This window comes from Gopherus flavomarginatus, chromosome 2, assembly GCF_025201925.1.
Source record: "Gopherus flavomarginatus isolate rGopFla2 chromosome 2, rGopFla2.mat.asm, whole genome shotgun sequence".
Classification (NCBI taxonomy): domain Eukaryota; kingdom Metazoa; phylum Chordata; order Testudines; family Testudinidae; genus Gopherus; species Gopherus flavomarginatus.
Genome location: NC_066618.1, coordinates 240,996,903 through 241,012,512, shown reverse-complemented (window position 1 = coordinate 241,012,512; position 15,610 = coordinate 240,996,903). Strand labels below are relative to the sequence as shown.

General features: G+C 41.8%; 1 protein-coding gene across 5 annotated transcripts in view; it reads left to right on the top strand.

Annotated features, from left to right (window-relative positions):
- The window catches only part of NCOA2 (nuclear receptor coactivator 2), a 271,000-nt gene that overhangs the window by 40,867 nt on the left and 214,523 nt on the right, over nucleotides 1-15,610 (top strand). The window contains exon 3 of one of the 5 annotated variants that reach the window (XM_050940573.1): nucleotides 14,739-14,832. The exons of the other annotated variants lie outside the window; for them this stretch is intronic. The gene's annotated coding sequence lies outside the window, so the exon portion shown is untranslated. The remainder of the gene's footprint in view (nucleotides 1-14,738; nucleotides 14,833-15,610) is intronic. 5 annotated transcript variants of the gene reach the window in all.

Sequence of the window (15,610 nt, the reverse complement as noted above, 5' to 3'; positions counted from 1 at the left end):
TGTTATGTCACCTGCACACTTGATTTTAAATGCTCTTGTGAAGGTACTGCTCTATTACTTTCAATTCAATAAGTACTAAGTTACACCTCAGCAGCTCTCCTGGTTGTCTCTCACAACAGTCACAACCCTGTTAGCAGAACTGATTTTTTAAAGCTCAATGCTCATTCTCATACGCTACATTAGTGATGTCAGGAGTTGATTGCAAGCTTATCAGTGAATGATGGTACAAATATTTAATTACTCCATGACACGGCAATGGAGGATTTGATGGCTTTCAAATACTAATCTCATCCTTTCACATAGCCGTTGGCCATATATGTTAGCCTGTCCCATTAAATATAATATTAGATTTGAGAAATTTGCCACTAGAACAGTTGGTACAAAATACATGTATGTTTGGGCAGGAAGAGGAACTGGTTTCTGAAGCCATGGGAGACTAATCAAAATGGCCTAAACTATTTTTCTCCTTTCAAAAGGAAGTAAAATTACAAATTTTTTACAGGTCATGAAGTAAGTACTTTTTTTCTGCATTCATGTCTTATCAAATGTGTATTGTACTTTCATTTTTAAACCAACTAAAAGCAGCACTGGAATGATGTAATGATCAGTTATCAGAGTTCTGTTTTTTGAGACTATTGCAAGTAACAAGAGAATTTTGGAAATATGACACGGGACATGGTTTTTATTCTAGTGTCAGTCTTAGAGCCTAGTCTACATTTAAAATGTAGGTTGACATAGCTATGGTGCTCAGGGGTGTGAAAAAACCACCCCTCAGAGCACCATGACTATGTTGACTTAACCGCCAGTGTAGACACAGCGAGGTTTACCAAAGAATACTTCCATTGACTTAGCTACCATCACTTGGGGAGGTAATCTTCCTACAGCAATGGAAAAACTCCTTCTGTCACTGTAGGCCTTTTCTATGTTATGGGGTTATGCCGCCATAACTATGGCGCTGTAGTGATGCTGCTATAGTCCCCATAGCATAGACATGGCCTTAATACTTAGCAATGATATCAGTAACTCCATTCAGTGGTCATGTAGTATAATCAAAAGCAGAATAAAATCTCGGGTAACCAAACACCCTGTCTAATGATGATACTTCTCCTGCTCTGAATTCATTTTTATCATTGTGAAATAAATTTACTATGTCCTCATATGCTTTGGTGAATATCAGTGCAGACTTTGATTAATTATTTTGCCTCCATAAGCTGCGTAGTCTTACCTCCTGTAAGGTTCATCTAAAGAATCAATGAAAATATTAATGCTGCAAATACTTGCAACAAAGTTCTGGTAAAAAATTTTATCAGTTTTAATTTTGATTGTAAATTTCCTTGGTTCTTTCACTTTTCTTGTGTTTATGGATTCTGAGGAGCAGATTTTGAATGAAAACTGTACAAATTAATTGCTTATTTTCAGCTAAAATTATGTTTTAATTGGAATTTCTTTTCTTTGTGGCTTCATTCTACACCTCTGCAAATGCTAAAAAAGACTCCGTGCAAATGATTGCATTTTCACACAAAACCATTTACTCCAAAAGTCAATTATTTTGACAAAATATTAAATTTGTATACCAAAATATTGAAATCTGGGATATGTCCACTTTCTTAATAAAACATTGTGTCTGATACTTTCAATTTAGTATTTTCTGTATGTCTGATACACTTGGTTTAGAATTCAAGGAAAATTCAAACGTTCTTCATTATTTTGGACTAGATTTTACTAAAGAAAAGAAAAACCTGGCTTTCACTCTCTCTCTCTGGTGTCCCTTGTAAGTTGCAAAAATGGATTTTAAAGAGTTTCCACTCTGGTGTATGGTGTGGAAATACTAGTACTTACTAATAAACTGCTTTTCAGTGGTTAGAGTAGTTAGCACTATAAGTCAGATTCTAAATATGTATATACAGTATGGTGGAACAGTTTTAGTACCTTCCTCTTCCCCTCCCCCATTTACTCTGTTTTGATACATACGCAAGGTAGTATGCTTGTCTAGCTTTCTTTGATTATTTGAATGGCTAGAAGCATCAGAATATTAAACTAAAAGCAGTAAGGGCTTACAGAGAATACTGGCCATACAAACGTGTGAATTCTCTATCATGCACTCACTTTTTTTTCATGATATACTTAAGAGAAATCCTGGCTTTTGATCAATGGAAAACAGCCATGCGATGAATCATTAAGTTTGACCAATATTTGTGAGAGGTAAATAATACTGAGCTCTAGAATTATATTAACCAGTCTTAATGTATATGCAAATTGATGCAGGCTGTTGTCTCCTGTAGGCGGTGCTCTAAAGAACTACATGAGGGTTGGGTGACCATCTTCTTTTTAACCTGTGAGTTGGATTAAAGGTGCACCCTTGGTCAAACAATTATTATTACTGCAACACTGGGCTGTAATTATGTATCTGCCTGTTTGCAGTCCCGTCACATCAGGTGTTGGACTAGTCAATCTTCTGTGAGTAGATGGAGTGTACAAGTTGGTTCCACTTTTCTGGCCTGCCCCACTCACTTATCTGTATTCCCATGCTGAGAACCTTTTATAAAGCACAATTCTACATACTGCATTGCAGAGTCCTCCTGCATTGCGTCTCTGCAACTCGCCTCACCCATCCGGTGGGTGGGTGGGTTTGGTTTTTTTCATTGTATTTTGGGACTAATAAGGCTATGGGCAGAATGTGTTTCTTAATTATAATTATGCATATGATGGTATATATTTTTTTTTCCAAAATACCAGCTATGATATTTTGAGCTAATTTAATAGGTTTCAAGGTATGTACTTTTTAAAATTGATGAAACAGATGAAATTAGTGTAATAAAATACTTTTCTTCTTTACAAAAAATATACCTTCTTGCTAACAATCAAGAGAGCTGTATTGAGAGCTGTATGTATCAACTCTCTCTTAACAGAATAATGAAAAATTCTGAATGCCAGCTTGGTGATTTCTTAATATAGATTTCAGAACAATATCTTAATATAGTTTTCCATAGCATAATCTGAGATTTGTGGGTCCTGAATCAGTGTGTGACAACACAGTCTCTTCTAGGTGTGATCATTATATTACTCCTGCCTCCCAATACTGTGTGCACACCCATTTCAAATTAAGCACCCTAGTTAAGCATTTCAAGTTAGCGCCTAAAGAGAGAACTTGCTAGTGCCCTTTAACTCCTTAAACTTTTTGTTTCATTAAGTCCTCTCTAAGGAGGACTTTATACATGTTTTAGAATGTGGATTTGAGAGGGTAATACAAAACCAAGTCATGGTTAGTTCATCATTTTAATATGCCTGTAAACTGTGATTGTCAACATCATCCTTGACATTGGGATGACTCCTACTAGTAGTAAAGACTTAGATGGACCCATTCCCTATGCACCTTGTCACATACATTTTTAGTATGAAAAATTATGGAAATACTTGTCTGTAATGACTTCAAACCCTTGTTTGTTTTGGTTTGCTGATTTGTACAGTCTTTCTTTTAAGATGAAATTACCCTCTTATTCTCTTGTAAAAATGACTCCTTAGTAAAGTGTTAGAAGCAAGTTAGAGTAAAAAAGAGGTTTCTTTTTAGAGAACACTGTTTCATGCTTTAATATTACTACTTTCCCCTGCCAAAGCTAATTAAGAATAGAGGAGGTTGTGGTTTATTACTTGTGGAAAATTTTGTACTTGTAATGGAGTACAGGTGATGCCTGCTTCTGGATGTTCTGGGGATTAGCTGTCTCCAAGTCCAAGACCTTCCCTAGTGGTGTCTTCCGCCGTTGATCTCTTTCTCACTCCGCAGCCTCTCTCTCACTCCAGGAGCTGCAGCTTTCTTCCCTTGTGGAATATAGAATCTCACTTGTCCTGCTGTCCAGGCAATGCCATTGCATCAGTGGCTGGTAGGGGAACTTGGGCCCACCCACTACTCCAGGTTCTAGCCCAGGGACCCTACAACATGTAGCCAGGATCTGTTCAGTTCTCAGCTTTGCTGCTCTGTTCCTGGGCTGCTTTCTACTCACCTCCTACATGCTTCCTTCTTTACCCCCCTCTCTTCTGGGTACACCCTTCCCTCAGGGTCACAGTCCTACTCTTTCCATGGGTTCCTTCTTTCCCTCTCTAATGCACTCAGGATGGCTGCAGACTTCCTCACTGCCACTATTTCTGTGGCCAGTATCCTGGCTTTATACTGACTCAGTCCACGCCCACTCAGATTAACGTCATCCTGCATCAGGGTTGCTTCTTACAGACTATTCCCCTCGTGTGGCCTATCACACTAACTGGATTTTTCTCAACTTCCTTAACCATTTAAGGGCTGTTGTGCAGTGAACACCCCATCACTGTGCTGTACTTGACACATAACTTGCATTTTCAAAGAGCTTCACAAACACTCTTACTGCAAAACGGAGACTTACAATAGGCAAGTGCCATTTTACAGATGGGAAATGGGTGAGAGAGAGGTCGGTTTTTGAACCAGGATTAGAATTCAGGAATTCCTGGATTCTAGCTCAGTTTTCAGTCCCCTCTGCAGCCTCTGCAGGCTCTGCAGGCTTTTTGATGTTGCACCTATTTAGCAACACCTGCCATTTCCCTATGTGAATTCCAGATACCACCACACATTTCATATATCTCTTTGGAAAAGTGCTTCTTTAGCTGTCTTGCTCTATGTTATTGTTTGGGAACCGCCTGAATGTTCTGAAACATTAATCTTGAATTTTGCACATGTGCTTATTTTGGGGCCTCATTTCCTAAATATTAACATATATGGCCTGGCAAACTTAAATGTTTCCATGTGGCACTGAAAATCTTGGATACAAAATAGCTTATAGATCACAATGACCATCATAAATACTACAAAACTTCAGTTCTACAAATAGACCTGAACAGAGTAAATGTACTTTGCACATGATCTAGTATCGGTTCCTAGATGTAAATATGTATTATTGTTATCCTATTAAAAGTATAACCAAGTAAAAGTGTGCATTTTTGTTTGTTCCTCTTTGAGTGTTCATTCCTAATTTCTATTTTGATACATATCTTGAAACAACTTCTCTGGTTTGTCATATTTATAAAATTGGTCAACTCTAAAGTAGAAATAGTGCTCCCAATCTGATCCTGCATGTCAGGAAGTAAGAAATACCCTCTGCTCTTACATTTCTGATCAGTTAGCTCTTATGTAATTCTGTACAAATCCTCTGATTTCTTGTGTTTCTGAATCATGTTTGAAACTTCAGTGGTTTGGGGAGCAGGGCAGGGCACACTGACTTTTACTTGCTTTGGGCATTGGATACCCTGAAAAAGGATGATGATTATGCTCTGCTGTTAACAAAACTTAAAATATTACATCAGAGGACAAAAATGTAACTTTTGAGCTGTTAACTGTGTTGATACAATGTGTGAGCTGCAGGAGCAGATACACTGGTAATGTCAGAGTACACTGAACAGGATTCCACACAGACTGTAACTTTGTACCTTTGAAAATGTTTACTAACCTGTAGAGATTTTGGTTAAAATATTTGCAAATATAGAGATTGAAAAAGTTGTTACAGGAAGAAAATTATTTGTTAAGCCTGAAAGAAACATTTTCTGGTATTTTTGTATCTGTTAGTTAAAACAAAAATGTTGCTTTTCATAGGCAACATGTGCAGGGGTGAGGGGAGAGGATGGGATGTAGGGTCACATATGGTCCGTCCCCCTGCCGATTTCTGCCAGAGTTGACACCAGAATGTGGCCAGCAGCAGCCATTCGGCACTATGTGGGAAGGAGGGGATGGGAGCTGCTTCCAGTCATAGGGGAGTGGGGGGGGGGATGATCTGGCCCATGACATGAGCTCTGCAAAGACTTCTTTTCTCCTCTCGCCTCCCCCCCGCCCAGTGACTGGAAGCAGCTTGTTCCTTCCTGTCCGCACAGTGTCAAAAGGCAGCTAACACCTCCAGGCTGCTGTTGGCCATCAACCTAACCCAGCTGCCTCCTGTCATCCCCCAGCTACAGTGCAGGCAGGAAGGGGTTAAGCCCTAAGGATGGATTGTGAACCAGGGCCCAGGGAACCTGACTGCAGGGTCTTCGGTGAACTGGCCAGAGAGATGGCTCAGCAGGGGAGGGTGCCTTGGGGACGGAGCAGCCCCGCACTCCCTGGTTGCAGGACCCAGGGCAAAGGGGTGGGGGGTGATGAGAGTGCTAAGCCTCGCTCTGTGGGCTGCTGTAGAGCTTGCAGGTTTGGGGCATAAACAGGCTGGAAAATGCTTCCCCTGCCCCACCGCCACTCCAGAGCCGAGGTGAGGGGCGGAGAGATTCCCCATGCCAGTGCTGTGCAGGGCTTTGGCACATGCAGGTCTCAGCACCTCATCGCCAGTACCTCATCATTGAACTGGTGAGTCTTGGGCTTTCCTGAAGTGCCTGCCCAGCCAGGGGGAAGAAAGGAGCCTGCTGGCCAGGTGCTGGTGAGTTGAGTGCTCTGACCAGGGGCTGGTTCTCCACACAGTACTGGGAGCCGGACGAGCCCCACCAGTGGGGCTGTGGAGGAGCGGTGGGGGTGGGGGCAAAGGGACAAAGCAAAGTGAGAGGGGGAGCATGTAAAGGGCTGATGGGTGGGCAACAGAGGTGACACATAACTGGCGTCTGCCTGGTGCCTGCCCACACTCACCAGCTATTGCAGCGCGCAGCCAGTGCTGGCCTGAAACGAGATGGGGGCAGGGCCCTGCTGGATGAGAGCCAGCACACAGCACTGATGGACCAGGAGGGGCAGGAGCTGGCCCTGCATGTTGCATCTTCGCTCCGCCACCAGCCTTGCACACCCACCCCCATCATCAGCCACTAGACTCACCATGGTGGGCAGGTGGCTGGCGAGCAGGGATCCAGCCAGCAGTAGGACCTGCCAGTACTGATGGTGGTTGGGAGATAGAAAATATGTGACAATTTGCCCATTTTAAAGAAAAAGTCAGGACACCTGCAGGGCGGCTTAAATACGGGACTGTCCCTTTAAAAACAGGATATCTGGTCACCCTGGGTTTGGGTCAAGAACTTACTGTTCTTCCTTGGGTGCTTGTTCATGTCGATTTCAATCAGGTGTGTTTGCGCGCATGTGTACATTGGTCAGAAGATTTTTCTCTTAGCAGCATCCATTGCGTCGGCCTGGGTGCCCCCTGGAGTCGCGCTCTTATGGTGCCTAATATATAGCTCTGCTGACCCACCACCCCTTCATTTCCTTCTTACTGCCAGTGATGGTGGCTGGAACTTCCATTGGCTCTTGCTTCCCAGGCCCTCGACGCCATGATCTGGGGACTCTGGCAGTTCCCCACCACAACCGCAAGAAATTGTCTCAAACTTCTCGGCCGCATGGCAGCCTGTACATGTGGTTCGGCATGCCAGACTAAAGGCTTCAACCGCTTCAGTCTTGGCTTGCGTCAGTGTACAGACCTGCCAGGGATGGCTTGGACAGGATCATGACCCTGCCTCGCCCTATCCCCGACTCGCTCCTGTGGTGGATGGACACTCAGCAGGTGTGCTCAGGCTTTCCCTTCACTGCCCCACAGCCATCCCTAGTGCTAGTGACGGACAAGTCAGATTTGGGATGGGGAGCTCATCTGGGGGACCACAGGACTTAGGGGTTCTGGTCACAGACAGATCTCCATCTTCAGATCAATGTCAGGGAGCTCAGGGCAGTATGCCTAGTGTGCCAGTCATTCCGCCCATATATAGCAGATCGATGTGTATCGGTCATGACGGACAATACGACCGTGATGTTTTATATCAACAAACAGTGGGTGCACGCTCCTCTCCCCTGTGCCAGGAAGCCCTCGGGTTATGGGACTTTTGTATACAGCAGTCAGTAGATCTACAGGTGTCGTATCTTCCAGGGGTCCATAACGAGCTGACGGATCGCCTCAGCAGGTCTTTTCACAGCTACGAGTGGTCCCTTCGCCCGGACGTCACATCTTTGCTCTTCTGAAGGTGGGGCTGTCCCCTGATCGACTTCTTCGCCACGTGACACAACAGGAAGTATCAGCAGTTCTGCTCCTTCCAGAATCACAGTCCGGGCTCCACAGCAGACGCATTCCTCCTCTATTGAGGGGGACCGCTTCTATACGCCTTCCCACCCATACCTCTCGTCCACAAGGTCCTGCTCAAGATCTGCAGAGACTGGGCTTGTGTCATTCTCATAGCACCAGCCTGGCCCTGCCAGCATTGGTACACATCTCTCCTAGACATGTCAGTGGGAGCCCCGATCACCTTACTGCTCTTCCTGGACCTTCTCACGCAGGATCACGGGCAGCTCCAGCACCCAAACCTGCAGTCGCTACATCTCACAGCGTGGAGGCTCCATGGCTGAATCCATTCGAGCTCTCCTGTTCAAGACAAGTCAGACAGGTTCTCCTGAGCAGTAGGACACCCTCCACTTGGCCAAGTACATGGCCCTAGTGGAAGAGATTTTCAATCTGGTCTGGCCAGCTCAGCGTGACTTTCCCCCGGCACTAGCCTCAGTGTTCCAGATTTTGGATTATCTTTTCCACTTAAAGCAGGAAGGTCTCTCCTTGTTTTCTATAAGAGTACACCGGACTGCCATCTCGGCTTTCCATCCAGGGGTACAGGGCTGCTTGGTTTTCGCGAACCCCCTGGTCAGTCGCTTCCTGAAGGGCCTCAACAGGTTTTACCTGCATGTTCGCCAACCGGTTGCTGCTTGGGATTTTAACTTGGTCCTAACTAGGCTCATGGGGCATCCCTTTGAGCTTCTAGCAACATGCTCCCTGCTGTACCTTTCCTACAAGGTCGCATTCCTGGTGGCGATAACTTCAGCCTGGAGTGTGTTTGAGCTCAGGGCTCTAACATCCGAGCCGCCCTACACCATGTTTTTTTAAGGACAAGGTTCAGCTCAGGCCCCATCTCGCCTTTCTCCTGAGGGTTGTATCGCAGTTCCACATCAACCAGGACATTTGCCTCCCTGGTTTCTACCCCAAGTCTCATGCAAGTAGCAGGGAGAAGAGGCTCCACACTCTTGATGTCCGCAAAGCGCTGACGAAACTGTTCAGGTACAACACTTTGTCGCAGTAGCGGACAGGATGAAGGGCCAGCTGGTTTCGACACAGCGCATTTCAGGATTGTGGCCTGCGTTACTGAGTGTTGCAATCTAGCAGGGATCCGAGCGCCCTGGATAATGGCACAAGGGTGTAAGCTTCATCAACAGCTTTCCTGGCTCAAGTTCCCACCCAGGAAATCTGCAGGGCGGCGACGTGGTCATCAATACACCCTTTCGCAGCACACTTGGCGATTACTAGGCAGGCCAGAGATGATGCGGCCTTAGGTAGAGCAGTGCTCCAGTCAGTGGACAGCTCTGACCCCACCATCTAATTTTGCTTAGGAGTCACCTGATTGGAATCAACATGAACAAGCACTCGAAGAAAAAACGGTTAATCACCTTCTCGTAACAGTTGTTCTTTGAGTTGTGTTGTTCATGTCCATTCCAATACCCACCCTCCTGCCCCTCTGTTGGGGTAGCCAGCAAGAAAGAACTGAAGGGCTATATATTAGGCACCATAAGGGTGCGACTCCAGGGGGCACCCAGGCCGACCCGACGGATCCTGCTAAGGGAAAAATCTTCCTGCCAACGTGCCTGTGTGCATGCACGCACCTGATATGGAATAGACAAGAACAACGCATCTCGAAGAACAACAGTTACGAGAAGGTGAGTAACCATTTTTTTGGTTTGGCTTTTTAATAAGATCTGCAGCCAGACTGATCTCATAAAATGTCTCATTATTTTCTGATTTGAATTCCATGAATAAGGATTATTTGAATGAGGAGAAAGAAGAAACAAAAACAAACTATTGACTTGATTAAATTATATTAGGGCCTGGTACAGGACTACAATGAAGCACTTCCAAAATGTAAACTTAAATATTGTATACTAAACAAACTATAAAATTGCTTAGAGTGTAAAATGGCTTTTACTTGGCTTAGAAAGCTAATTAGTGAGAGGCTTTAGCTCTTGAAAAGTCCTAAGAGGTTACATTAGTTTTTAAGAGCTGAAAAAAGTTGCATGATGATTAACATGTGCAAGTGAAATCATTCAGATTTTGAGAGCTACTAGGAACTTAATTCCAAGGTCACTAATTTGCCAAAATACTGTGGACATGTTTGAAGAAACTGTGTTTAAATAATTATTTATGTAGGTGTGACAGTGACACCATAGAAACCCTCACAGGGATTATGTATTGTATAGAAAAAACTGGTATTGCAACAGTATAGTTGAGGATTTTACACACACAGGTAAGGAAATTTTAAAATTTGATTCAGATACCAGTTTTAAAAATCTGCTTTCTTGCACATATAATATTTTTGTGACTTATATTATAACTTTATCTTAACGTGTATGTGCAATTTAGCTGAGTTCTCTTGTTAAATTAATAATTTTGAATTTTCTGACTTTGTGTATGTAAACCCTTCACCATTACTTTATATTAATGTAGTTCTACATTTAATTTCCGGTTATCACACACTGTAATAAATTAAAACGTTGTATTTATCCAAGCATGAATCACTAAAGTAATGTGAGTTTGTTTAACAAATAACTAGTATACCAAGATGGACTCTCCACATCTCTCTTTCAGGACTGGACTTAAGCACATGTGTAAGTCCTATTGACTTTAATGGGCTTTAAGCATGTGCTTTAAATGTTTTTCTGAATAAGAATGTTTTCTGAATTGGGACCTTAAATTCTTATGGAACTCCAGTTTAGTAAACTAGTGCAGTATGCTGTTTTCCCTTACAACATCATTTATCTTTGAATCAATCTTCATGAATTTAGCAAAGCCTGCTTTCCTAACTGATGGCTGTGGGCATGGCATATTTGATCTTTTAAAAAATTAAACAGTGTACAATTATCAGATTGCACACAGTAACTGAAAAACATCATAATACTGTAAAGTATCATCCCGTGCACACACTTTGATAATTTACCCATGTTACAGTGTCATACCCTAAAATCGAATCCCTTTAAGGTGTCTCAGGTTGGGCACCCAATCGTGGACTAGCTTTTCCTATCAAAGACCTGAGTGATTACTTTTCATACATTATTTTTATCATATATCTGTGTTACAAACTATGAAGTATTATACAGAAACTATGTTAAAAGAATATTATTTAGGTTGCAAAATGAGTCACTCAGAAATGAGGAAATGTCAGACCTACAGTAGCCTATGTAACCTTAATTCTGCATGTTTGTGCATCCTCTGTATAGGAATCCTGTGGAAATAATGGAATGATATCATGTAGTTAAAGACTATGTATCATAGTGCATATGCACAAGAGAGTTGATTAAAACTGCATAGACAAGTGTATAACTGGCATATCCCAACTTTTGAGTGCTTGAATTTGCAACCTAATAATGCTATTTCTGTATTTTAAGAGTTTAATTTCCTAGGTTTTTATTTAAATGAAAAAAAATTTTTATTTAATGATAAACAATAATGAAATAAATTTAAAAAAAGGAAATTAAATAAATCATGATGTACAATTGTAACAACCCCCCTCACCCACAATCATGAATCATCAGTAGGGTTTGAACCTTGAGCCTTCAGCATTGCAGAACAAACTGTTATCACTTGAGCAACAAGACTAACAATATTATCTGGCAACAAGAGACTGTTAATTTCCCAGAGGGGGGGATGGGTTGCAGTTCCAGGGGGTGATCAAGAGGAGGCCCAAGATGGCCTTTCTGTCTACCTGCCCCAGCCCCAGCATTGGGGAGAACTCCTCCTCCTCTATAAGCCCCAGATGGGGGATTGGCTGCTGGTGCTGTTTGCTGAGTCTGTGAGGAGTGGTGATTTTGGAGATCCCAGCCTGTATCTGTCTCTACTGTCCTACCACATGCACACCTGTCAGTCCTGAAAGCGGGAGCAGAGAGAGTATCTGGGGGCTAGAGTCCTTTCTCCCATCATCTGCTACAGCTCAGCTACTCTGGTAGCTCCCTGATGTTCCAGTGGAGCAGCTTCTTGGGGTGCGAGCTCTGCTTCTAAATGTTCAGTGGTGGTTTTGGCATGCTGACAGTATCTTCCTGAGAAATGCAAGCAGGAGAAGGGAAATGGCAATCTTTAACCGTTTATATCTCAGCCAAAATCTGAATGGAATTTCATGGGATGAAGAAAAAGTACTTCTGTAGCCCATGGGAGATTCCATGTGTGGAATACCAAAGGTCTACTGCAAATAATGGAGGCATGAGAGCTTCCTAAAGATGAGATTGCAAGAATACTTTATAATGGAAAGTGTTAGGCAACCTAAATACAGGGGTTGGTACCAGCTTCCACTATGATATACATTGAACTGCTAATATGAAAAATTCCATTGAACTCAATAGGACTTTTTGTTCTGTCATTTTCAGCGTTGCTGTTCAAACCACATGGTATTCTTTCAGTTGTAGGAAGGCTACTGTGAATTGGTAACTTTTCAGTTTGCCCAATATTTACATTTTAATGATGTCATTCACACTGGGCCAATCTCGGCTCTGTTATAACAACTGCACTGAAGTTATTAAGAATTGCACTCACCTAAACCAGAGCTGGGAATTTTGCTCCAATATATTCAGGGATTAGACCGCAGGAGATTACATACCACAGGGCCTGTTAATTCCTAGGCACACTACATTTGTATCTAATCTGTGTCTAATTGGGTTGTATTCATATTAATAAAAACGTGTTATGTATCCAGTAGTAACTGGTCTGATGCAAAAAAAGTATTATGGAATATTATGGAAGATGATACTGTTTTTCAAATGCATAAAACACTTCTACCTGTCTACATTTTATTCCTGCAATTTTTTGTTGTTAATAGTGTACTCACTCCTGGAAGGTGCCTTTAACTTCCCTTGCAGGTGAATTTTTAGTCTATAAACTGTTCAGGGCACAATTTGTCTCTTTGTCTTTATTCAGCACCCAGCACAGTGGGGTCCTAATTCTAAGTGGAGCCTTTGAGAGTCGTGTAATATAAATATTTACTGCCAATAATGAAAGATCACTGTGCACCTTGCAGCTCACGCCCATTATAACGAAATAGAGCTCTTCGCTAAAACTGAAAAATGCAAATACATTCTGGTTGATCATTTTTACTATGAGAATTAATTTTGTTTTCAGTGTGTCTTGATTAAATTAGGGTATGTCTAGGACTCTCTTAGCTTCAGCTAGCTGAATGTCTTAATTGACTAAGTGTAGCTCAGTTGTTGGAGCCTCTTTTAGACTTTAGAATGAGTGACTTAATGCAATGCAGTCTGCTTGGGAGAGGAGTGCAGATGAAGATTGCATGCCTCTGTGTCACTTTCCCCAAAATGTTAAATTGTTCTTTGTTTCTCAGAATAATAGTGCAGATAGTATGTCCTTGAAATAGTTTTTTTTTTTCTTTTTTTCAGTTTGTGTGCAGACAGATTAGATACTGCATAGGAAGAAATGTCTTTCACTTAAAGTACTTCTGACTAAAGATTTTCTGAAAGCAATGTATGGCTGAAGGTGATTGTTACTTATTATGGAATCATTTGTTTGGGTTCCAATATCCCCTTCCACTGTGCAGTGAGGAGCAAAAATGCAGAAATGAGGTGTATGGAGCTATGTGGAGGGAGAATGTAGCTGTGTTGGAGCCTGTAGCATCTTCTACTGTGCAACTATGTTTGTTCCCTTTGCTAAACCACCACCAGATCCCAACATCAAAAAGAGAGCCACTTTATGCAGTATATTTCCTCCATCTAGTAGGGTCCACATAATGCACAATGGGGAGGATAAATTATTCCTGATCGGATCAGCATCATCTATCCTTTGTGCTCTATGACCTACAGAGGGTTGCAGCATTTCAGCCAGCCAGCTACCTTATCAGAGGTGAGCTTTGCTTGGAAGGAGTGTGGAGGGGGAGCTTTGCTCCATGATGCTGAGTGTGGATCTGTGATCGGGGTTTCAGTCGGTTTTTTCTGAATCCTCCAATTTACAGCATGCAGCTACTGCAAGTATGCAGCTCCTCAACAGCTATACAATATTTTTCATTCTTGTTTCCCTTCTGTGCATTTTAACATGGGAGAGGAGAACCAAATAATTTGCATACAGAGATCTGGCTTATATCTGCACTGTCAATGGAAGATTGACTGTGGCTATGAGGAATGTAAGGAGCTAAAAGCCATGTGGTTACCAAGAGAGTTATGAGGCTCTGAAGAGTCTAAGTGTGGAAAAGAATTTTAGTGCATTATTTTTTTTATTGAAAATCAACAGTTATGCAGAGTACATTGGGAAAAAAAAAGAGAACCTAGAAAAGTCATAACCTTAACCCAAAAAACATTGGTTGATATTGCCATAGTACCACAATATTAGCAAAATAATTTTCAAGTCTGTATACTTAATAAAGAACCAGTGCTAGAGTGACATGACAAGGAAAGCTTGTTCTTAGATACTATCCTAGCTGCAAAATCCTATAAAACTGTGCATTATGTGATATGTGAACCAAATGAAAGCAGAAGGAAGGAGAGAATTGCAATAATCTGGCTAAACTGAACAGGGTTCATTTTATTTTGAGTGAAGTTCAGTGCAAGTTGCATATATGCAGGGCTTTGTGCTCCTAATACATCTGCTGTCTCATCTGAAACTTATGGATAATAGCTTAGAAGCTGACTAACTTGCCATACCAGTCTTACAGTTTTTTTGTTTTGCTCGAAGTGGATGAAAAGTTAATTTAAGTGTGGTTACAGCAGTACTGCATTCCTGATGATGTTGGTAGCTTAATGACAATCTTTGTTGTAGAAATCAGGAAATGTGGGTTGAACCTCTGGGATCTGTATGGCTGGTGCGTGAAAATGTTACGTCCTGAATGACAAGATACTGCTGGAACAGCTCGGTATGTAACATTGCTGATTGTATGTCTATGGTTTTGATTTTCAGTTTAACTTCTTTCTTTCTTGTTTCTTTTGGTAAAACAAGACAGACATTTAAAGTTTTCTGCACTTAGAAGTTTTTCTGTAGTAAGATTTCTCCACACTTTGGTTAGGGTGTTCCATGACTCGTTCATGTACCGATGCTGTCGGATTGCAGATTTGTTCCAAATGTGTTCGAGACACAGACTGTAGATGGTTAAACAGGCTGACATTTAACTGGAATTAATTTGATTATACTGATTAAAAACTTCTTTTGTGGTGTATAAATTTATATATCTGCTTGAAATTAGAAGTTTGTATACAAAAATGGTTCATAAATGTTAACATAATAGAATATTTGTCATAAAGCGAACTTAATGTATGCAAAGTCTCAAATATTTATTGCGGAAGCAAGAGAAGGCTATGAAACTTTCTTGCTTAATTTTTCTACATTTTTAGTGAAGTACTGAGGGGTCGGTAGGGTGGAATTGGCACTGGGAACTGGAGGATATTTATATATTGAGGTTTATTTAACTGAAATACTGAGAGCCCTTGCATTTATTAGAAATTTAACTTCGATTACATTTAATTTTGTTCAGTGAAAGGCAAGATTATCTACTGAAGTTTTGTTCGTGTCTATTCTCTATTTACCAAATTATTTTGTAAATCTCAAGCTTGTGAAAGGTGCTGCATTGACAGCCCTGCAGGGCAATTGCTGGTGTCATTGGATCTTCAGATTTTCATTCTCTCTCATCTTTCTTT